This window comes from Somniosus microcephalus, chromosome 8 (genome assembly GCF_052327205.1).
Source record: "Somniosus microcephalus isolate GS21.2 chromosome 8, FLI_Smic_1.0, whole genome shotgun sequence".
NCBI lineage: Eukaryota > Metazoa > Chordata > Chondrichthyes > Squaliformes > Somniosidae > Somniosus > Somniosus microcephalus.
Window position 1 is genome coordinate 21,837,996 of NC_140994.1, and position 25,202 is coordinate 21,863,197.

The window sequence follows — 25,202 nt, forward strand, 5'->3', positions numbered from 1 at the left end:
TCCCTCAGAGGGGGCCTAGAACTGACTTGCTATAAGCCACTGATGGACGGCCCTTGCACTTTGTGCCTCCCTCCCATCTTGGTGTTCCTCCTCCTCCTCCTCCTCCTCTCCTGGTGCTCCAATGTCTGGTGGCAGTGGCTGAGTCCTGAGGATTGCCAGGTTATGCAGCATGCAGCACACTACAATGAAATGGGTTGTTCTGAATACTGAAGGGCTCCCCCGGAATGGTCCAGACAGCGGAACCATTGCTTGAGCACGCCGATTGCGTGCTCAATGATGTTCCTGGTCGCTTGATGGCTCTCATTGTATCGTTCTTCAGCAGGGGTGCTGGGTGAACGGAGTGGGGTCATCATCCAGGTGCACAGAGGATAGCCCTTGTCCCCGAGAAGCCAGCATCCTGGGTGAGCCAGGGCCTCAAAGGTCTGCCACAGAAGTCTGGCGCAGGATGAAGGCGCCGTGGCTGCTGCCTGGAAAGCGGGCATTGACAGCGACTATCAGCTGTCTGTGGTCACAGACCAACTGGACGGTTGCGGTAATCCTCGGCATTCTCTTGCAGTGCCCGCAAAGCCACATGCGTGCAGTCAATGGCGCCCTGGACCATGGGGAAGCCTGCTATTCTTGCAAATCCCATTGCGCGCTCTTGCTGCTTGTCCGGGGTCATGGGGAAGGAAATGTACTGACATCTCCTTTTAAAGAGGGCATTCATGACTTGACGGATGCAGCAATGCACCGCGAACTGGGAGATATTGGCAAAGTCCCCAGTAGCGGATTGAAAGGAGCCGGTGGCATAGAAGTTGAGAGCCACTGTGACCTTCACTGCCACCGACAGAGACATCCTGCTCCTCAGTTGAGGCTGCAGATCTGGCTGAAGCAGGCGGCAGAGCTCAGTGACCACCTCCCTGCTGAATTGCAGCCTTCGCAAACACTGCTCCTCAGACATGTTGAGGTATGAGAACTGTTGGTGGAAAACCCTGGGACGGTAAGGTCTCGTGTGCCGACGCCTGTTGGCCCTCCTCCGTCTGGCCATGATTGGCACTCTCTCTCGGCGTCTGTTGTGTATGTACCTTTAAGAGAATAACTGGTCTCAGACTGCAGTACCGGCAGTGACCACCCCTGTATAAAAGGCGCTAGCAGCCCTCTGTAGTTTCAGTTTCCCAATTGTCTCCATTCAGTAAAGACTTGTTATGATCAACTCCTGCTGTCCGTGTCCCAATTATACACGGCCATAACAGCGTCTCTGAGCCCTCTCAATGTAATGGAGAAGCCCAACGTTCCCACCCATTGCAGCCCCCATAGTATGTGGCCACTCAAGGTTATGCCAGTGACAAAGCAAACTAACTACAAAGTTCTGGTCAGAAGCCAAAAGTACCTGTGCGAGCGCTGACTCAATGCAGAAAGCTCTCTCCCTTTGTCTCTCTGCAAATCTCTCTCTCGCTCACAGAAGGAGTGGTCCAAAAATGGCTTCCACAAAGAAGCCAGGAAGAGCCCCCTTTAAATAGCGCCCCCCCCGCCCCCAGCGACTGGGAACCGTTCCAGTCAACCAGTCGCTGGGAGTGACAGGCGGAAAGGAGGGGGGTGCCACTGAATTTCCGGTTCGGGGTGCTCCAAGGGCGTTGCACCATGAAATGACGTCAGGATCTGTGCGCGCAGCTGAGCGGACGTTCCGGATTAGCGCCGCCGCTAAATGTCCGCTCAATTTCGCGAGAGGCACAGGTCTCTAGCTAGCCACCTCGCGCCCCACTTATCGCCCTCTTAAGGCGCTAACGGATGGCACAGCCAACTGAATTTCTCCCCCTTTGTCACCCGATGTAATTTGAATGCAGTCCCAATTAATTATTGCTCCCAATTAATCAGCTAAGTGTGTATTGTGCGTAAATTGGGTGGGGTGAGTTTTACAAAGTAGCACTCCTGAAGCAGAGCTTCATGCAAAGGGAAGCACATACCAGGAGCTTGGGCAAGGAGCTCAACGAGCCCAACATGAACCTCCGTCCATTCGTGTGGGGGACACTGACCTCCATGCCTGAATTTCCGGGAGCACTCATTTCTAAAATCTAGCCCTACAAACCTTACAGTCCAATTATATTGTATGCCCCATTTTTAGATCAGTACTCTTTTTCCAAGTCCCGCTCCATGACTTGAGCACCAAAGCCAGGCTGACACTCCCAGTGCAGTACTGAGGGAGTGCTGCACTGTCAGAGGTGCCGTCTTTCGGATGAGATGTTAAACCGAGCTCCCTTCTGCTGTCTCAGATGGATGTGCAGGATCCCATGGCGCTAATTCGAAGAAGAGCAGGGCGAGTTCTCCCCGGTGTCCTGGCCAATATTTACCCCTCGACCAACATCACTAAAACAGATTATTTGGTCATTATTACATTGCTGTTTGTGGGAACTTGCTGTGCGCAAATTGGCTGCCGCTTTTCTCTACATTACAACAGTTGTTATCCCTCAAAAGGTATTTAATTGGCTGTAAAGCGCTTTGGGACATCCTGAGGTCATGAAAGGTGTTATATAAATGCAAGTCTTTCTTTTTTTTTGCAACCATTCCAGTGGACAATATGAAGTTATACCATCGCACCCTCGCCACTTTGTAGCCAAAGGATCCAGTTATGCGGAGCTCTGCTCACCAGACTCCAACTGCTGCTAGCTGCTACCTGGTGTGCTGTACCGCTGTTCTCTGGGATGATTGTCCGGGCGTGTTGAACGGGGCTTCTTTCCTCACACCCGCTGCATGCAGAACCACCTCCACTTCACCAGCCATCAAGCAGGAAGTTCTGATACTGCATTGTATCATCGTTCGTCCAAAGGCTCCAGTTTCCTGCCTCCACATTTGTTTTGTCTTCCCTTGGATTTTGGCAGCTGCTTCCGTTAGGAGCTAAATATCCCAGGCTATTGGATTAGTTGGGAAAGGACAGGGAAAGGAGGAGGAGTAGCAATGTTGGTACAATTTACAACAAATATACATTCCTTTAAGGCACAAAAACCCCACAGGAAAAGTGGTCCAACCGTGGCTAACAAGAGAAGTTAAAGATAGTATTAGATCAAAGGAAGAGGCTTATACTGCTGCCAAAAAGAATTATGAGCCTGAGGATTGGGAGGATTTTAGAATTCAGCAAAAGAGGACCAAGAAATTGATAAAGAAAGGGAAACTAGCGCGAGACATAAAAACAGACTGTAAAAGCTTCTATAGGTATGTAAAAAGGAAAATGACGTAGTAAAACTTACTACGCACTTGGTTCGAGTATAAAGCAAGGCTTTAATCAACTTGTTTCAAAACATGGAGGTCTAGTTATCTTTCACTAGTTCCTGTTTACAAAATGTCCTGGGCAAGCTGGGCCCACGCCCGAATATTTATACTCCTTGGACAGCGCCACCAGCTGGCCGTCCAGTGTTATTTCATGAGTCTTTCTTCATGGATCATAAGATTCATAACAGAAAAGATTAGCAAAAGTATATGTGGGTCCCTTACAGGCTGATACAGGAGAAATTATAACGGGGAACAAGGAAATGGCAGAGAAAGGAAGCGGGGTGATGCGCAAGAGGCCAGAGATGGAGCAATGCAGAGTTCTTGGAGAGTTGTAGGGTGGAGGAGGTTACAGAGATAAAGAGGAGAGAGACCATGGAGGGGATTTGAGCAAGAGGATGAGGATTATAAAATCGAGGTGTTGGTGGGCTGGGTGCCAATGGAGATCAGCGAGCACAGGGGTGATGGTGAACTTCCCCAAACAGGCCTCAGGTTAAGACTGCAGCCGGGCTCCAGTGACACCCTCGGAGCCAGATCGGTTTATATGGAGGAGGACCTTACTGCCTTCCGGAGGGCGTCCCGCTCGCCTGCTGAAAAGAGCAGGTTAAAATTGTAACCTGCAGGAAAGCCCTGTTGTTGGGGTAGGTGAAGGGAGCTTTGTTGCGGCTTCGGCTGTGTTACATTTAACCTGGGAATGCTTGATGCTGACACAAGGCAGCTGAAATCCAAAATTGTTCCGTTCCCCAGCATTGACATCCTCATCTTGGTGAACGTAAAACAAACCAGCCTTGTAATCCACATCATTCCTTTACATCCATATCAAGCCTTTGATAAGGTACATCTTACCTTTCACGTCCAGAGCTTTACTGCAACACCACTAAAAAAAGATCATTCTGAATTTCCTCTTCCTTTATGCCAGTGAACCAGGGTAAGCCGAGCAGGGGGTGAGGGATCGGGCAGGGAGACGTGCCACTTCCAGGATTTTCACCCAATAGTGACGTTGGGTGTACAATACAGCAACACAAATATGGGCAGACGCATTCTAGTGAGCCGTGAATATTTCCCTTCACTTGCACCTTAGCAACGGCAGTGCGAGGCACACCACCTGCCCCTGGTGTCCAGGGTTGCTATGGGCTGTGGCCGGGGGGGGGGGGGGGTGGAGGGGGGGGGGATGTAACAATCAATCGTACTAGGCAAAATGTATTTTATCTTTAAAACCTTTGCAGCTATTTCCCTCTCTCTAATCAAACGGGCAATCCCGCTGTGCCACAAATAGCACCGGGATAGGGCCTCAATTTAACCTAACCCGCCAGGCAGAAACGGGGCGCGTTTGGTTCGGATGGCCGTTTTACACCCCATCCGATTTTACTCACCATTGACGTCAACAGAGCGTATAATCGGGTAGGGTGTAAAGTGGGCGCCTGATGTGAACCCGCCCCAGGGGGACTGATAGGGTAGATAGAGAGAAACTATTTCCGCTGGTCGGGGATTCTAGGACTAGGGGGCATAGTCTAAAAATTAGAGCCAGACCTTTCAGGAGTGAAATTAGGAAACACTTCTCCACACAAAGGGTGGTAGAAGTTTGGAACTCTCTTCCGCAAACGGCATTTGATGCTAGATCTATTGTTAATTTTAAATCGGAGATTGATAGCTTTCTGTTAACCAAAGGTATTAAGGGATATGGGCCAAAGGCGGGTATATGGGGTTAGGTCGCATGAGCTCATTGAATGGCGGAGCAGGCTCGAGGGGCTGAATGGCCTACTCCTGTTCCTATGTTCTTATGTTCCCATTCCCGCCAGGCTGGTTAGCTTAAAATCAGGGCACTAGCAAATTTATTCCAAAGACCCTGCCCACCCCCTCCCTACAAAGGTCACACCACCATTGCAGCTATCAGGAAAATCTGCCCTTATTCCTTTTGTCAATGAGACCATCATACTTATATACTTCTTATGTACTTATAATATACTTGTATATTTCTGATTCTTCTCTTCTTAGGCAGCCCCTCGGAACCGAGGATGACTTGCTTCCACATTAAAAATGAGTTCGCAGGTGACTGATGAGTCCAATGCAGGACCTACAGTCTCTGTCACAGGTGGGGCAGACGGTGGTTGAAGGGGTGGGTGGGTGGGGTGCTTGGGTTGACGTGCGCTCCTTGCGCTGCCTGCGCTTGGCTTCCGCTTGCTCCCGGCGAAGAGACTCAAGGTGTTCGGCGCCTTCCCGGATGCTTCTCCTCCACTTTGTGCGGTCTTGGGCCAGGGATTCCCAGGTGTCGATGGGGATGTTGCACTTTTTCAAGGAGGCTTTGAGGGTGTCCTTGAAGCGTTTCCTCTGCCCACCTGGGGCTCTCTTGCCGTGCCGGAGCTCTTGTTTTGGGAGTCTCGAATCGGGCATGCGGACAATGCGACCCGTCCATCGGAGCTGATTGAGCGTGGTCAAAGCTTCGATGCTGGGGATGTTAGCCTGAGCAAGAACACTGACATTGGTGCGCCTATCCTGCCAATGGATTTGCAGGATCTTGCGGAGGCAGCGTTGGTGGTACCTCTCCATGGTCCATGTCTCTGAGGCATACAGCAGGGCAGGTATCACTGCTGCTCTGTAGACCATGAGCTTAGTCCCGGGTTTGAGGTCCTGGTCTTCAAACACTCTCTTCCTCAGGCGACCGAAGGCTGCACTGGCACACTGAAGGTGGTGTTGGACTTCGTCGTCGACGTCTGCCCTTGTTTGACAGTAGGCTCCCGAGGTATGGAAAGTGGTCCACGTTGTCCAAGAAGTATATTTCTGATATACTTCTACTTATATATTGCGTAGATACATATATATTTCTGATACATTATCACATTGCTGTTTGTGGGGGCTTGCTGTGCCCAAATTGGTTGCCATGTTTCCTACATTACAACAGTGACTGTACTTCATTGGCTGCAAAGCGCTTTGGAACACCCTGAGGGCATGAAAGGCACTCTATAAATGAAAGACTTTCTTTTTTATATACTTATATATTTTGTATATCTTTATATATTTCTTATATACTTAAACCTAGGTATTACCTCACCATCTCAGTCAAAATTCAATCTTTAGGAATCGGGTAGCTAGTCATTACTTCAAAGATTTGCACATTCTTGCGCACTCCTTTGCTGGCTAAACGCTTCCATCATGTATACCAGTTAAGTGGCTCATTAGCTATTTACAAAGTGTGACAGCAGCATATTACAGGTACGTATAATTGGCTGCTTTTCTTTTCTTCCCGCTATTCATGTTTTGTGCAATCAACTGCAGACAAATGACAAGTCAGCAGTCTGATTAAATGATTTTTTTAAAAAGTGTTAACTATTTCAAAAAAGAAAGACTTGCATTTATCAAGCGCCGTTCACGACAACCGGACGTCTCAAAGCGCTTTACAGCCAATGAAGTACTTTTTTGAAGTGTAGTCACTGTTGTAATGTGGGAAACACGGCAGCCAATTTACGCACAGCAAGCTCCCACAAACAACAATGTGATAATGACCAGATAATCTGTTCTTGTTATGTTGATTAAGGGATAAATATTGGCCAGCACACCAGGGATAACTCCCCTGTTCTTCTTCGAAATAGTGCCACGGGATCTTTCACATCAACTGGAGAGAGCAGACTTGGTTTAATGTCTCATCCGAAAGACGGCACCTCCGACAGTGCAGCGCTCCCTCAGCACTGCACTGGAATGTCAGCCGAGATTTTGTGCTCAATTCTTTGGAGTGGGACTTGAACTCATGACCTTCTGACTCAGAGACGAGAGTGCTACACAGTGAACCAAGATGAGAACGTCACAAAAAGCAGGACAAATTCAATCCTGCCAATTACTATCCCATCAGTCTACTTGCAATCATTAGCAAAGTGATGGAAGGTGCCATTGACAGTGCTATCAAGCAGCACTTACTCAGCAATAACCTGCTCACTGATGCCCAGTTTGGGTTCCGCCAGGACCACTCGGCTCCAGACCTCATTACAGCCTTGGTCCAAGTATGGACAAAAGAGCTGAATTCCAGAGATGAGGTGAGAGTGACTGTCCTTGACATCAAGGCAGCATTTGACTGAGTGTGGCATCAAGGAGCCCTAGTAAAACTGAAGTCAATGGGAATCGGGGTGGGGGGGAACTCTCCGCTGGCTGGAGTCATACCTAGCACAAAGGAAGATGGTTGTGGTAGTTGGAGGTCAATCATCACAGCCCCAGGACACCAATGCAGGAGTTCCTCAGGGCAGTGTCCTAGGCCCAACCTTCTTCAGCTGCTTCATCAATGACCTTCCCTCTAACATAAGGTCAGAAGTGGGGATGTTCGCTGATGACTGCACAGTGTTCAGTGCCATTCGAAACTCCTCAGATCATGAAACATTCCATGCCCGCATGCAACAAGACCTGGACGACGTTCAGGCTTGGGCTGATAAGTGCCAGGCAATGAATATCTCCAACAAGCGAGAGTCCCACCACCGCCCCTTGACATTCAATGGCATTACCATCGCCGAATCCCCCACCATCAACATCCTGGGACCAGCCACATAAATACTGTGGCAACAAGAGCAGGTCAGAGGCTGGGTATTCTGTGGCAAGTGTCTCACCTCCTGACTCCGCAAAGCCCTTCCGCCACCTACAAGGCACAAGTAAGGAGTGTGATGGAATACTCTCCACTTGCCTGGATGAGTGCAGCTCCAACAACACTCAAGAAGCTTGACACCATCCAAGACAAAGCAGCCCGCTTAATTGGCACCCCATCCGCCACCTTAAACATTCACTCCCTCCACCACCGGCGTACCGTGGCTGCAGTGTGAAACATCTACAAGATGCACTGTAGCAATTCACCAAGGCTTCTTCGGCAGCACCTCCCAAACCCGCGACCTCTTCCACCTAGAAGGACAAGGGCAGCAGGCGCATGGGAGCACCACCACCTCCAAGTTCCCCTCCACGTCACACACCATCCTGACTTGGAGATATATCGCCATTCCTTCATCGTTGCTGGGTCAAAATCCTGGAACTCCCTCCCGAACAGCACTGTGGAAGCACCTTCACCAGGCGGACTGCAGCGGTTCAAGAAGGCGGCTCACCACCACCTTCCCGAGGGCAACTAGGGATGGGCAATGAATGCTGGCCTTGCCAGCGACGCCCACATCCCATGAAAGAATTTTTTTAAAGATGAGAACTTGATTTTAGCACAGTGGGATGCAGGGATCAAGAAGAACAAGTAGAATGGTACATTTGCAGCTTAGGAGGAACCGAAGAGAAGGACTCAGAGGAATTATGGCTACAGTAGCATCAATAGAAAGACAAGAAAGGTTGCGATGGAGAAAGATTAGAGGAATGCAAGGAAACTGAACTTCTGAGAGGCGGTTTCAGCAACTATATTCATGTACCTTTTACAATTTACTGAGCTGTGCTTTATAAGTTTATCTCCTTAAACGCAAGTGGTCTGGAACCACTCTGTTCTTGTGGTATCGCTTTCTGCGAACAATTAGTAACAGCAGAAAGCTGAAGTCTCAACTTGTAAACAAGTTTTTTCTTGCCAATTGAACTTGCTCTCAACCCGACAATAGTACATTTACTAACCCTCAGGAGGGGAGGTGAAAGGCAAAAATAGAAGCTCAGTTGCTACCTCGCTTATTCTTGGTGTATTGATCCTCCCCTGGACTCTCAACCCCTGACCAAAGAGTGGACGGCAAGCATTTCACAGTCATGCTCCTGAACTCTGCTTCCCAGCCTGATTTTTGTTTTTTTTTATTATTGTCGTCACACCTTTAGTGCATTCATGCTAACTGGGGAAACTAAAAGTGCAAACGCAGGCAGTGCAGGTCCCCTGCTGCCTGGCACAGTACGACCCATTGAATCCGTGACAGAGCATCGGGGGGAAGCGGCCTTTTCTCCAAAGACCTGCAAGGCCGCGCAGTTGAAGTGAGATGAATGCTTGAGAAGTTGCTTTCTGTCCTATACCCCCTTGCAAGTCCTTGAAACAAACATTTTTGGCAAAGCAAGCACAAGGTGAAGAGAATGAGATGCTTCTGCAAAGGCCTGACAAAGTTGTTCTTGAAAAAAAATATGAACAGTGCTTGCAGAAACCTTCATATTGACGTTTTATATACAGAATGTTCTACTAGCCTCAGGAGGGAACATATTTATTAACTGTTTGTGAGACAGAGACAGAGAGAGAGAGAAAGCTCTGACAATTCCTTTTACACTTGTTGCAAATTAATTCTGCCTGGTGCAGACTGAGGGCAGCAGGTCTATTAAGATGTTTAATAGATCCTGATCATTTAACTTCCATTATATTCTGGCCACATGTAAATAGGAAGGGACTTAATTAAACCCATGCCTCTTTACACACACACAGTGGTTGAGAATGTGAAGCATTGATGCAATCAAGGAGAGACTTGATGCATACACAAGGGAGAAGAGATTAGAGGGATATGGAGGTGGGGGAGCAGGATGGGAAGAGGTGCTTAGAGTGGGAGGAGGCTCGTGTGGAGTACAAACACCAGAAAAGACCTGTTCTCCTGGTTCTGTGCTGTTAGATCCTGTGTAATTTTATGTAATAAAATATCTTCGTTTATTTGTGAAGTTAAGGGCCCAAGCCTATATGATATTGGCATGTTGAGACTGGTTGGTGAACAAGAACTCTATCACAAAGCTGCCACTTTATTCGACTTTTATGCATACTTTGGGGGCGATTTTTTGACGTCGGAGGAGGCGGGTTTGGAGTCAGGAAAGGAGGCTAAATTAGATTCAAAGAGGTCAGGTTCGGAACCCTCCTCCAACCCGCCTCCGTGGGATTTTGCCAGTGCCGGTTTTGGAGGTCGGGAAACGCTCCCGCCTCCAGCTGGCCATTGCGCTAATTAACTTCCTTAAATGATTGTTAAGGGCCTCTCTAAGCCTATCTTGAGAGGCCCTCATGAATTTCCCAGCATTTCGGCGTGATCCACGCAACTCCTGAACCACACCGGGTAAATCTGGCGGGTTGACTCGTGGGTGGCCTCCTCACTGCTGCAGGTCTAACAAGACATCGTTTATTGCAGCAAGGATTACTTGCAGGTGCCAGACCTTGGCTTTAAAAGGTCTCTGAGCACTTTTAGAAGGCCTTCCGAAGTCAGAGGTGCTGCAGCTTGACTCCATCAACTGTGGGACCTCCTTGGAAGACCCGCTCCCCACTTGCAATGAGCGATTCCCCAAAGGAGGCATCTACAAGCAGCATGGGAACCATTCATTTTCTTTCACCATGGACCTCAGATGAGGATGAGGACCATCCAGGGCAGCAGCAGAACCAGGCAGCTCAGCAGCAGCAGGAGCCCCAACCTCCTGCTCAGGCAGCTCAGGAACAACATCAGCAGGAGCCCCAACCTCCTGCTCAGGCAGCTCAGCAGCAACATCAGCAGGAGCCCCAACCTCCTGCTCAGCCACCTGATGCTGCACAGGGCAGAGGGCACCAGCGCATCGAGGCACCTCGCCGCAGGAGATACCCCCGACAGAGGGTTTACAGACAAAGGATGAGCTACCTCAACATGAGTGAGCAGCAGTGCCAAAGGAGGTTGAGACTTTCGCGAGAGGTTGTCCGAGAGATCTGCGGCCTGCTGCAGCAAGACCTGGTGCCCAGAGGAACGGGTGGACACCCCTTACCGGAGGCTGTCAAAGTCACCACCGTACTCAACTTCTTTGCCTCAGGCTCCTTCCAGGGATCATCAGCAGACATCAGCGGCATCTCCCAGTCAGCCGCCCACAGTTGCATCACGCAGGTTACCGATGCCCTTTTTGCTAAGGCCCACAATTACATCCAGTTCACAAGGGATCAAGCAAGTATAACTACCCGTTTGGTTGGCTTTGCAAATATGGCAGGCATGCCAATGGTGCAGGGCATCATAGACTGCACACATGTGGCCCTTAGGGTGCCCCATCACAACCCAGCTATCTTTGTCAACCAAAAGGGCTTCCACTCCCTCAACGTACAGCTGGTGTGTAACCACAAGAAGGAGTTCTTGCATGTTTGTGCCAAGTTCTGTGGAAGTTGCCATGACTCTTTCATCCTGCGGCACTCTAGTGTTCCTCCGCTTTTCAATCCACCAAACCAACTTAATCGATAGCTCCTTGGTGACAAAGGCTACCCCCTGAAGAAGTGGCTAATGACGCCGATCAGGAGGCCAGCTAACAAGGCTCAAGAGCGCTACAACGCCAGCCACACTTTGACCAGGTCCATCATAGAACAGACCATTGGGTTGTTAAAGATGCGCTTCCGTTGCCTTGACTGATCAGGTAGATCCCTGCAGTATACACCATACAGGGTCTCCAGAATGGTCGTGGTCTGCTGTACACTGCACAACATCGCACAGCGTCGTGGCTTGCAGCTTCCTGATGAGCAAGCGGCTCAGTTCCAGCCCTCCTCAGATGAAGATGAGGAGGAGGAGGAGGCTGAGGAGGAGGAGGAGGCTGAGGAGGAGGAGGAGGATCTGGAAGAGGAGGAGGATCTGGAGGAGGAGGAGGAGCAGGAGGAGGTCAGAGCGCTGGTGTATCGACCAGCGGTAGTGGCAGCACGCGAGCACATGGCTGCCAGGGATGCAAGGGATGAACTTATCATGGCCAGATTTGCATAGGTTGCCCAAGTTGGCACATGTCCTTGGCTCCATCCTCGGACTTCATTGACAATGGACATGACTCTCTGGCCTCCTTTCACTCAGGCCACCAACCAGACAACGCAAGTGTGGCGGTGCCCGCAATGTGGAGCTTCCTAAGGCGAAAGAACAGATGGCATAACGCCAACATTTTGGCTTCAAATCATTTTAATGCTTGCCAACAGGAATGGCATTTCATCAATACCCAGAAACAGTCTCCCAATCTGCACACAGATCTGGAGGTTATATCCCTTGCCAGCTGTACCCTCACAGCCTTGGTTTCTTTGGCAGGCCTCTTCCTCCGAGATGAGTGGAAGAGCACCTCCATGCTAGTTCTCACCCCCTCAAACAACATTTGCAGCGCCTCATCTGAGAGCCTCGGGGAGGCCCTTGCCTTGGAATTGGACATAGTGGTTTCTCAAAAGATGTTGGAGGTGGTGCAGGAGACGCAGAAATGCTGTGGAATGAGCCAAGGGAGCAAGAAGCCATAAAATCAGACTGGAAAAGTGCTGTCAACAGAGGCGAGTTTCAGTCCCAAAACAGTAATTGAGCAAGGGCATCCCACACCTCTGAAATCACGTGGCCAATCAGGGGAAAATCGCAAAATTTTGAAACCTATCAGTGGAGGCGAGTTTCAAACCACCCAAACGGAAACCCGCCTCCATCTCGCCTCCAGTGGGAAAATCGCCCCCTTTGCGACTGTTATCTATTGTGTTCCTCAGGATTTCCCTGCAAGACAATAAAAGAGCTGGCGTAAAACAAAGTGTCATGGGAGGAGACTTGGCCATGGGTTGTGGAAGAACGACTCAGGGTAAGTCAGGACAGGTGTATGGCTCACCATGAAGGTTGGATGGGGTGGGAGAAGGGGATAGACGGAAACGTGTGTGGATCGTTCCAGGTAGTGTTCCTTTGTTGGAGTTGCTCCAGGGCAAGAAGTTTTCATCGGATTCACAGAGAGGACTTACGAGATGAAGCATGTGGACTGGGAGGATGGGAAGGTCACTTCGATTGAGAAAAGACAGCATGATATATGACAAATATTTTAAGGGTGCTTTGCCTCTGACTCCTGAGCGGTTCGAATCGCTCCCACTCCCTTGGTTCTAGACTTTGGACTTATTTGGGGGTTGTAATGAAATTGCAACAGACAACTGAGTTGGTGAAAAAGAACTTAGATTTTATTTGAGACAGGAAAATATACACAACACAATAATCAAATCAAATCAAATCAAATCAACTTTTATTGTCATTGTTAGTGCACAAGTGCAGTACAACGAAATGTAGGCTTGCGGCTCCCGAGAGTGTACATTTAGATTAAGACATTTAAACATTCAACATACATTTGGCTTGTAATACATCAACATAAACATAACCATAATAAAGTGCATTGGCAGATGTGCAGGCTTTAGAGTTTATTTGTGGAGTTCAGTAGGATGACAGCCCTGGGAAAGAAGCTGTTCCTAAATCTGGTCGTACGGGTGCGAATGCATCTGTAGCGTCTCCCAGATGGCAGGAGGGCGAACAGACTGTGGCTGGGGTGGGTAGGGTCTTTGATGATGGACCGTGACCTCCGTAAACAGCGTTTCTGGTATATGTGCTCTATGGTCAGTAGCCGGGTGCCGGTAATGCGTTGGGCAGTTTTGATTACCCACTGCAGGGCTTTCCGGTCATAGTAGCTACAGCTGCCATACCATACTGTGATACAGTTTGTCAGGATCTTATCACTCTAAAAGGGGGAACACTTTGGAATATACGTGGGAGAATAACAATAGACAGAATACTTCACCCCTCCCAATCCCACTACACTAACTAAGTTGGACTCCAGAGGACCAGGGAAAATGATCACCAAACAACTTTCTTGACAGTTGTAGAGGTTCGCGATTTCGAGGTTCTCTAGGTGTGGCGGTTGGGGCCTGCCGTACCCCGGACGCGGTAGAAGACTTCACCTGCGTTGCTTTTTCAGTCTTCGCGTGTCCGCTGATGCGGTCGGGTACATATTGGATCTATCGGGTAAGTACCCAATTTCCTTTGGTCAGCAATAGGGTTTAGAGTCTTTTCATCAAATCTTACCCAGGGGTAAGTCAGGATCATTTGTAGAGTGGAAACAAACTTGCGAATCTTCGGTTTCTTCCAGGTTGGTTTCTTGTTGGTCGCGGTGGCCCAATATTACCGAGTTGCTGGTAATATTTTTGGTTGTTTGTTTCTTGGGGCCCTTGGTTGCCGCGATTCCGTTCTCCTTTCTGTCCGTTCTCCTTCTGTTGTCCTCCCGTCGATTGATTGACTTCAACTGAAAAAGCAGGCCCCAATTATAGCGTTTGAGGCCTTGCTTATCTGCCCGCCAAATCTTCTCTGGCCCATTGTCAATTTTGGCGGGCTCGTTAACATTAATAGTTTTGAATTCTTTAACGGGTTTCGAGCTGGTCCTATCTATTTTTAATTGATTTAAGTTGGTGTAAACTAGGTTCGGGATGGCCCGTCGAAACCTAAATTGGCTTTAAATGACTGTTTACTCTTTGGTCCGATTAGTAAGTTTTGTCTTCTCCTGCTGGGACCAGGGTCCCTTTTGTTGGTCAGTGGCATGTACTGCATTATGCATACTCTTGATGGCTCTGTAATTTTGGCAGGAACTGCTCTTTCGTAGGCCTATTGTCATTGTGTATGAATGACTGAGACAATCCAGAACATTCCCAGACAGTTTGGCCTATGCCAATACCCAAACTGCTTGTTTTACAGAGGCCCATCCCAACCCCTTTGTCGCAGCCTTCCACAGGCCTGGACATGTCCTTTTTAAAATAACCAACATCCTGTGGTTTTAACTTTAAGCCCCCTTTTTTGGCCCAACATTCTTTAAATCAGTCCAACAATCTCTTCTTTGGGGTAATCTTCTTGGTTTGGGGGAATCTGCAGAATTTGCGAACCTTACAATATATATGTGTAGAACCCAGATCTAAGGATTCGACTCACTTTGTTAAAATCTAAAATACCCAGTGAAGGATACTGGGTGTAATTTTGACTTGTGTGACAGTGTAAAGTGGGTGATATTGAACCAAGAATTGACTTCAACGGAAATGAAAATCCGGAGAGATGTATAACGCGCGGTTGATTAGACAGCGCCCGTTTGACACTGTCGCAAAATGTCAAAATGACCCTCTTTGTCTGGAATGGCCCGACAGAACCTGTGCCATCTATGTGTGAATTAGATTTTTGTACTTCTAATTATTACAAACTGGGTTGTTAACAATCCAAAATAAACCTGAAAAAGCTGGGAACACGCAGCAGGTCAGTTAGCACCTGTGTAGAGATAAGGTATTAGAGCCTCCCCCCACCCCCCACCCTCCGCTTCCCACCACCCACCCTCTCCGATTCTGTAGCCGCCCCCGACACAGGATGGGTGCTCACACTACTGTTCAGCCCATTGCACTGCTCCATTCACCTACCTGCGAGGCACAAGGCGCACAGTGAAGGAGCAGCCAGTGGTAGTCCCAGTGGAGTCGAGGGAGGGAAATCCTAGTCGAGGTGGCTGTGCACATATACTGTGAACATGTACAGGTACACTATCCCTTATCCGAAAGCCTTGGGACCAGCTGAGTTTCGGTTTTTGGAATTTTTCGGATTTCAGAAGGTATTATTATAAGACTGGGAAATTTGTCGGGGGTCGGGGTCGGCGGGGGGTTCGGCGGGGGGTCGGGGGTCGGGGGGAGAAAAGAATATCGGACGGGCCGCGGTTCGAGTGGGAGGGGGGAGAAAAGAATATCGGACGGGTCGGGGGTCGGGTCGGGTGGGAGGGGGGAGAAAAGAATATCGGATGGGTCGGGGTCGGGTCGGGTGGGAGGGGGGAGAAAAGAATATCGGACGGGTCGGGGGTCGGGTCGGGTGGGAGGGGGGAGAAAAGAATATCGGACGGGTCGGGGGTCGGGTCGGGTGGGGGGTGGAGAAAAGAATATCGGACAGGTCGGGGGTCGGGTCGGGTGGGGGGGGTGGAGAAAAGAATATCGGATGGGTCGGGGGTCTGGTCAGGTCGGGTGGGGGGTGGAGAAAAGAATATCGGACGGGCCGCTGTATTGTTGGGTTCACTCTCCCGGTACCTCCTTCACACTGCCCGGCTCGGCCTGCAATCTCCTACCCAGGAGGGAACTCTGTGACCCTCTGCCCTGCTCAGCGTAAGTCGTGCGCCACTCTGGTCATGTCATGCGCACGACTTACGCTGAACGAAAAAACTTTCGGTTTTTAGAGGTTTTCGGTTTTCGGAAGTTCGGATAAAGGATAGTCTACCTGTATTTAAAGAATGGTATCGAGGCACTGGAGAAGGTGCAAAAAAAAAAGATTTACTAGGATGATACCAGAACTGAGAGGTTATACCCATCAGGAAAGATTGAACAGACTGGTGCTCTTTTCTCTGGAAAACAGAAGGCTGAGGGGTGACCTGATAGAGGTCTTTAAAATTATAATGGGGTTTGATAGGGTAGACGTAGAGAAGATGTTTCCAGTAGGGGCCATAAATATAAGATTGTCACTAATAAATCCAATAGGGAATTCAGAAGGATCTTTGTAATTCAGAGAGCGGTTAGAATGTGGAACTTGCTACCACATGGAGTAGTTGAGGCAAATAGCATAGATGTCTTTAAGGGGAAGCTAGATAAACACATGAGGGAGAAAAGAATAGAAGGATATGCAGATAGTGTTAGATAAATTAGGGTGGGAGGAGGCTCGTGTGGAACATAAACACCCGCATGGACCTGTTGGGCCGAATGGCCTGTTTCTGTGCTGTAAATTCTATGTAAAAGAAAGTTTAGGGCTTGTACCTTCTTCAGACCAAAAACATGAGACAAACAAACATCTTAATAGAACCAAAAAGGGAGGAGGAGAGTGAAAAACAGACAACCGCAGCGAGCAATCATCAGTGGAATGATTGTCGAGTAATGTAACAGATCATCTCAGGCCAGTAATGGAAAGGAGCAATAAAGAAATCAGAAACATTAAAGAGCCAAAGGAGATTTCAATAGCTGAAGCAGTGGGAGGCCCGAGAGCCAGGTGAGACAATGGGAGAGATGACAAACCATAGCAATTACAGGGACTGGGTGTAAGGATAACAGGTACACAAAGAACTACCAAGGCTCCTCAGCATGTGGGGAATGAAAGAATCTCGGCATTTGACTATAAAGAAGCTACAAGTAATAGAGGGACCTGAATATCACAAGACACAGCTGGAAAAACTAGTGTGGCTCAAAATAAAGGTCACAACTTTGGACATTAAACGGCCCAACTCTGTGAATAAACAGGCAGAAGCTGGTAGGTGATGGAGAATGAGGGCAAAGGGAACATGTAAATACACATTTAACAGTAGAAAAAAATGAAAACTGGATAACTCAGAATGGCAAAAAGGAACACACTTGAGGAAAGGTCCACAAGCGAATGTAACTCAAGCACTTGGAGATGGGAACAGCAGACTGGTAACAGTCTATGTTGTAATGAAGGGTTTAACATTGGTCACTCACCATGAATTTCTGTCTCAGACTCCCGGCATGATATAAGCATCCAAAATATGTGCTGATTTGGCATTATGATCTGTGCGATATTAAGAAGTTAGGCAGCAAAGCCAGCTTAACATGAAAGTAGTTCAACAAGATTATGACTAATTCTCCATAGCGCCCTAGGCAGTCAAAAAATGTTTCGCCTTCTGTAAAGCAAATTATCTTCAATTTGAACTCTCAGGTATTTTTCGCACCGTAGCTGCGATAGATAAATAAAACAACTGCGACTGTTGCAAATCTAAAAACTGAAAATGTCCAACAGGTTGGGTCAGTATCGGACTGAGAAGGGACAATGACAGAATTTTATTTCAGTAGCACTCTTGAAAGGTCCAAGGGGCCTCTCAGGGTAGTGGCTACCAGCAGTCACTGTTTTAGATACCATCCTTTATAAGAACAAATCTGCCATTCATGTCACCTGAAGAAACCTGCCTCCCAAATCTTGCCAATAACACGCTCTGAACAAGCAACATTACTTCAGTATATTTTTTATTTCCGATGTGCGAGTGTGTGGCCACTGTTTTCTGTCACGGTGCTTCCTCTTCTTGATAGTGTGTGAAATTTAATCTTCTAACACTCATTTTTCGGCTTTGTCTAGATGCCACCTCAGTGGCAGGAGTACGTGAGGGTGGCTGGCTGCCGTGTGCCAATAAGTGCCTCTTGGGGTTGAGGTGGCCTTGCCTCAAAGCAGCTGAGCCCTGAGACCAACCTTTTGCAAGCCATGGCACTTCCTCTACTGCATAGACAACCTGAGCCTACACACTGTCTGGCACTTGGGCACACGTGGGAAGGGGGCTTGCAGAAGGGCAAGGATGTGTTGGCATTCTGCGAGACACCACCAAGATGCCCATTCTAGGTATGCCTCTGCTGTCTCATTATGGTCACTGATTGGCATGGCACTGGACCTTCAAATTGGATTCTAATGTCGTTTTCCTTTTCTAAATGGAATTCAAAGGTGATCGGTCACAGAGTCCTTATTAAGCACCAGAGTCAGAAAAGTCAAATGGTCTCTGCACCAAATTCCACTAGATGGCTGATTCCTCTGAAGCAACTCTACTTTAACACTCTCAGCTAGGGACCTCGCTCCTGTAGGACCATTCAACGAAGCCAGTGAAAAGATACCTGTAAATACAGAATATTTAAACCACTGTGTCAAAGCAAACATCAGCTTGGTTCAGTTCATAGCATTTCCATCTCCCTGTTCTGGGGGAAATTGAAGATCCGATGACACGATTTGGAGAGCGTGGAATTCTCACAATGTTCTGGCCAACATTCCTCCCTCAACCTATCTGTAGGAACCTGCCATCCATTCATTTTAACCGTCTCCCAGTGGATTTGTTTTCCTTGTGAATTAAATTCTGCAGGTGCCATGTGCAATCTTCTGTACCTATCTGGGTCCACCATCAAAAAAAAAATGTTTAACTGACCATTGCTGCTTGTGGGATCTTGCTGATACAAAATGGATGCTTCATGGTGCTTACATTACAATAGTCAGTGTACTAAAGGGGGATAAAGGGATATGGAAACAGGGCAAGCGCCTGGGATTAGAAGTACCACTTGTGTGGAGGATGAGCACCACCACGAACTGGGCCGAACGGCCTGTTTCACTGATGACATTTCAATACAGTTGTATGTACACCAAGTGCTTTGAGATGTTTCAAGAGATTTGATTAGGCGCTATATAAATGCAAGCCCTTTTTCTTCATCTATTGCCTTTTACTGTAGAAATGATGCCATTACCAGCTTAGAACAGTTTATAAACACATACACCAACAGCAATGGTTTTTTTAAATTATTCGTTAGGCGACTATTTTTGTACGGTTATTAATGGATTCACACTCAAATGTTTCAATCTGGAAAAAGTGGCTCAAGGGACTGAGGGCTCTTGAACTGTCTAATTTGGCGGCTGAGAAGATGCAGCTTCTAACAGAGTGGTGTCTCTCCCTGTAGGAATTAATGCACAATGACATTATACGCATGATTTGCCATTATTTCTACTTATTTAACACGGTTTCCTTTATCCACTCAGATAAACTGGGCATTCCGGGTTGCTAGGTTCTGTCTTCCATGCAGAAATCAGTTTAAAAGAACTATGTAAAAAAAGAAAGAGTTGCACACACATATATACAGCGCCTTTCACAACCTCAGGGCGCCCCAACGCACTTCACAGCCGATGAAGTACTTTTTGAAGTGTAGTCACTGTTGTAAAGTGGGAAATGCGGCAGCCAATTTGCGCACAGCAAGCTCCCACAAACAGCAATGTGATAATGACCCAGATAATCTGTTTTAGGGATGTTGGTTGAGGGATAAATGTCGCCAGGACACTGCAGTACTGCGACGACAAGAAAGGTAATCTGCACGCTGGTGGTGCTGTGAGGCAACTAACCTTAGCATGTTACATAGAAACATAGAAACATAGAAGATAGGAGCAGGAGTAGGCCATTCGGCCCTTCGAGCCTGCTCCACCATTCAATGAGATCATGGCTGATCATCCAAATTCAGTACCCTGTCCCTGCCTTCTCCCCATATCCCTTGATCCCTTTAGCCTTAAGAAATATATCCAACTCTTTCTGGAATATATTTAATGAACTGGCCTCCACCGCCCTCTGTGGCAGTGAATTTCACAGGTTCACCACTCTCTGGGTGAAGAAATTCCTCCTCATTTCAGTCCTAAATGGCTTACCCCTTATCCTTAGACTATGACCCCTGGTTCTGGACTCCCCGGCCATCAGAAACATCCTTCCTGCATCTAGTCTGTCCAGGCCTGACAGAATTTTATAGGTTTCGATGAGATCCCCTCTCAATCTTCTAAACTCCAGTGAGTATAAGCCCAATCGACACAATCTCTCCTCATATGTCATTCCTGCCATCCCAGGTATCAGCCTGGTGAATCTTCGCTGCACTCCTTCCATGGCAAGAACGTCCTTCCTCAGGTAAGGCGACCAGAACTGCACACAGTACTCAAGGTGCGGTCTCACCAAGGCCCTGTACAACTGTAGCAAGGCATCCTTGTTCCTGTACTCGAACCCTCTTGCTACGAAGGCCAACATACCATTTGCCTTCTTAACCACCTGCTGCACCTGCATGCTTACCTTCAGCGACTGGTGCACAAGAACACCCAGGTCTCTTTGCGCTTCCCCTTCTCCCAATCTATTGCCATTCAAATAATAATCTGCCTTCCTGTTTTTGCCACCAAAGTGGATAACCTCACATTTATCCACATTATAATGCAGTTGCCCTGTTTCTGCCCAATCACCCAACCTGTCCAAATCGTACTGGAGTTTCACGACATCCTCCTCACAGCTTACCCTCCCACCCAGCTTTGTGTCGTCTGCAAATTTGGAGATATTACATCCAATTCCCTCGTCCAGATCATTAATATATACTGTGAACAGCTGGGGTCCTAGGACCGATCCTTGCGGTACCCCACTAGTCACTGCCTGCCACTTGGAAAACGACCCGTTTATTCCAACTCTTTGCTTTCTGTCCGCCAACCAGTTCTCTATCCAAGTCAATACCTTGCCCCCAATCCCATGTGCCTTAATTTTGCACGCTAATCTCTTATGCGGGACCTTATCGAAAGCTTTCTGAAAGTCCAAATACACCACATCCACTGGTTCTCCCTTATCTCTTTTACCAGTTACATCCTCAAAAAATTCCAGTAGATTAGTCAAGCATGATTTACCTTTTGTAAATCCATGTTGACTTCATCCGATCCTGTCACTGCTTTCCAAGTGCTTTGCTATTACATCTTTTATAATGGACTCTAGTATTTTCCCCACTACTGATGTCAGGCTTACCGGTCTATAATTCCCCGCTTTTTCTCTACCACCTTTTTTGAATAGTGGGGTAACATTAGCTACCCTCCAATCCATGGGTACTGTTCCAGAGTCTATCGAGTTCTGGAAGATGACCAGCAATGCATCTACTATTTCTAGGGCCACTTCCTTAAGTACCCTGGGATGTAAATTATCAGGCCCTGGGGATTTATCGGCCTTCAGTCCCATCAATTTTCCTAACACCATTTCCCTACAAATACTGATTTCTTTCAGTTCCACCCTTTCATCAGACCCTATGTTCCCCGGCATCTCTGGGAGGTTATTTATGTCCTTTTTGAAGACAGAACCAAAATATGTATTTAGTTGGTCTGCCATTTCTTTGTTCCCCATTATAAATTCCCCTGATTCTGACTGCAAGGGACCTACGCTTGACTTCACCAATCTTTTTCTCTTCACATATCTATAAAAGCTTTTACAGTCAGTTTTTATGTTCCCTGAAAGCTTACTCTCATATTCTATTTTCCCTTTCTTAATTAATCCCTTTGTCCTCCTTTGTTGAATCCTAAACTGCTCCCAATCCTCAGGATTATTGCTTTTTCTGGCCAATTTATAAGTCCTCTCCTTGGATCTTATGCTATCTCTAATTTCCCTTGTTAGCCACGGTAGAGTCACCTTTTTTGTTTTATTTTTATGCCAAACTGGGATGAACAAATTCTGTAGCTCATCCATTCGGTCTTTGAATGTTTGCCATTGCCTATCCACCGTCAACCCTTTGAGTGCCATTCCCTAATCAATCCTACCCAACTCGCTCCTCAGACCATCGTAGTTTCCTTTATTTAAATTGAGGACCCTAGTCTCTGAGTCAACTACTTCATTCTCCATCTTAATGAAGAATTCGATCATATTATGATCGCTCCAACCCAAAGGGCCTCGTACAACAAGATTGCTAATTAATCCTTTCTCGTTACATAATACCCAGTCTAAGATGGCCTGATCTCTGGTTGGTCCTAACAAGTAGTGGTTGCAGACTGCATTGCATTGTGCAGTATCTCTTTACACATTCATTTAAAGTTGCATTTCATATTTCAGAATTGCACGGAACGTTGACCTCATTCCAGCTCAGCGAAGAAAGCTGAAGCATATGGTGATGACTGAGCTACATGACAGATCGCTCAGTGATCTGTGACAAATGTTACTTACACAGGATCTGCATGCAAATGATGTTAATGTAAGCTGAATGAATTAAATTTAGCTGCAACTTTACCACAGGAGACCGTCTCCTACTTTGTCTTCCGTACGTGCTTCAGCCGGTGGGGATTATGCAAGGTCGTAACCATTACTTTTGTACAGTGCGCCCGGGTCTCGTCTCCATGGACAGAATCAAGTCTGATATCACCACCCCTCCCCCCCATCCCCCCGCCCATCATCCCTAACCGATCCATAGACGCGGTGGCGAACTGCTGCCCAGAAAGAGAGCTGCAAGTTTTTGGTCTTAATGCTGTACTGATTTAAAAATGAGTGAGGCCACAGCAGTAGAGTGAATGGATTAGCTGCGATAGATTAAAAAGAAACAACCTGAGATTGTTGCAAATCTAAAAACTGAAAATGCCTAACAGGTTGGGTCAATATCGGACCGAGAAGGGACAACGGCAGAATTGCATGTCAGTAGCACTCTTGATAGGTCTAAGGGGCATCTCAGGGCAGTGGCTACCAGTGGCCACTGTTTTGGATACCATCCTTTATCAGAACAAATCTGCCATTCATGTCACCTGAAGAAAACTGCCTCCCAAGTCTTGCCAATAACACGCTCTGAACGAACAAGCAACATTACTTCAGTATATTTTTAATTTCCGATGTGCGAGTGTGTGGCTACTGTTTTCTGTCCCGGTGTTTCCTCTTCTTGATAAAATGTAATCATCTGACACTAATTTTTCGGCTTTGTCTAGGTGCCACCTCAGGTGGCAGGAGTGCGTGAGGTTGGCTGGCTGCTGTGAGATTATCATTGACTAGTTGGCTTTTAGAATACTTGTTTTACTATCTTTATCATCAGTATCTTATAATCATCAGTAATGGATTTATAATTGTGTGTAAGAATTAAATGTAAAATATCTGTAATTGCAAACTGTATGCAATGGTAACTTGAATTATATTAGGCATGTAATCCTTTGCCACTGACTAAGTCCGTGAGGAATTCCTAACCCAGACAGCCTGGGGTGAGAGAGAGGACTGCTATAGTTGAATAGGTTGGTAGAGGACACCCTCAAAGCCTCCTTGAAAAATGCAACATCCCCACCGATACCTGGGAATCCCTGGCCCAAGTCCGCACAAAGTGGAGGAGAAGCATCCGGGAAGGCGCCGAACACCTCGAGTCTCTTCGCCAGGAGCAAACGGAAGCCAAGCGCAAACAGCGGAAGGAGCGCACGTCCACCCAAGCACCCCACCCACCCGCCCCTTCAACCACCGTCTGCCCCACCTGTGACAGAGACTGTAGGTCCCGCATTGGACTCATCAGTCACCTGAGAACTCATTTTTAGTGTGGAAGCAAGTCATCCTCGGTTCCGAGGGACTGCCTAAGAAGAAGAAGTTGAATAGGGAAGCTGTGGGTGAATTAACAAAAGTTGAATATTAGCCAACAGTAAGGATGTTAGAATGTTATGAGAAGGGAAAAGGGAGGACTGGTATCGGGCCGAAAGTTGGAACATGGGCCTCTCACAGGACCATCAAAGACACCGTATCTCTCCAGTATGGAGACATGTTCTTTTGTGTTGTCATAACTGCCCTTGATGGTCAAAAGCAGATGATGTCAGGGGGTCATAACCTGAGTAAGCAAAGGTGCTGTGGACGTGGCATCTTTATGTTTGGGTTTTGAGGAATTGGCTGTCAGCCAGTGATTGGTCCAGTGAGGCTCCATAGGTTTTGAATGAGAATAAGAGTATAAGAATTTATGAAAGGGAAGTCCTGTTTGACAAACCTATTGGAGTTCTTTGAGGATGTAACTAGTGGAGTAGACAAAGGGGAACCGGTAGATGTGGTGTAATTGGATTTTCAGAAGGCCTTCGATAAGGTCCCACACAAGAGGTTGGTGAAGAAAATTAGGGCACATTGAATTGGGGGTAATATACTAGCATGGATTGAGAATTGGTTAACAGACAGAAAACAAAGAGTAGGGATAAACGGGTCTTTTTCAGCATGGCAGGCTGTGACTAGTGGGGTACCACAAGGATCGGTGCTTGGGCCCCAGCTATTCACAATCTATGTCAATGATTTGGAGGGGACTAAATGTAACATTTCCAAATTTGCTGATGATACAAAGCTAGGTGGCAGTGTCAGTTGCGAAGAGGATGTGAAGAGGCCTCAAGGGGATCTCGACAGGCTCAGTGAGTGGGCGAGAACATGGCAGATGGATTATAATGTGGATAAATGTGAAGTTATCCACTTTGGTAAATAAAACAGAAAGGCAGAGTATTTCCTAAATGGTGAAAGATTGGGGAATGCAGATGCTCAAAGGAACTTGGGTGTTCTTGTACATGAGTCACTGAAAGTGAATGTGCAGGTGCAGCAAGCCATTAGGAAGGCAAATGGAATGCTGGCCTTCATTACAAGAGGATTTGAGTGCAGGAGTAAAGAAGTCTTACTCCAATTATATAGGGCCTTGGTGAGACCACACCTGGAGTACTGTGTACAATTTTGGTCTCCTTACCTAAGGAAGGATATACTTGCCATAGAGGGAGTGCAACGAAGGTTCATGAGATTGATTCCTGGGATGGCGGGACTGTCGTATGAGAAGAGATTGAGTAAACTAGGCCTGTATTCTCTTGAATTCAGAAGAATGAGAGGGGATCTCATTGAAGCATACAAAATTATTACAGGGCTTGATAGGATGGATGCTGGGAGAATGTTTCCCTTGGCTGCAGAGTCTAGAACCAGGGGCCACAGCCTCAGGATAAAGGGTAGGCCATTCAAGACTGAGATGAGAAGAAATTTCTTCACACAGAGGGTGGTGAATCTTTGGAATTCTCTACCCCAGAGGGCTGTGGAGGCTCAGT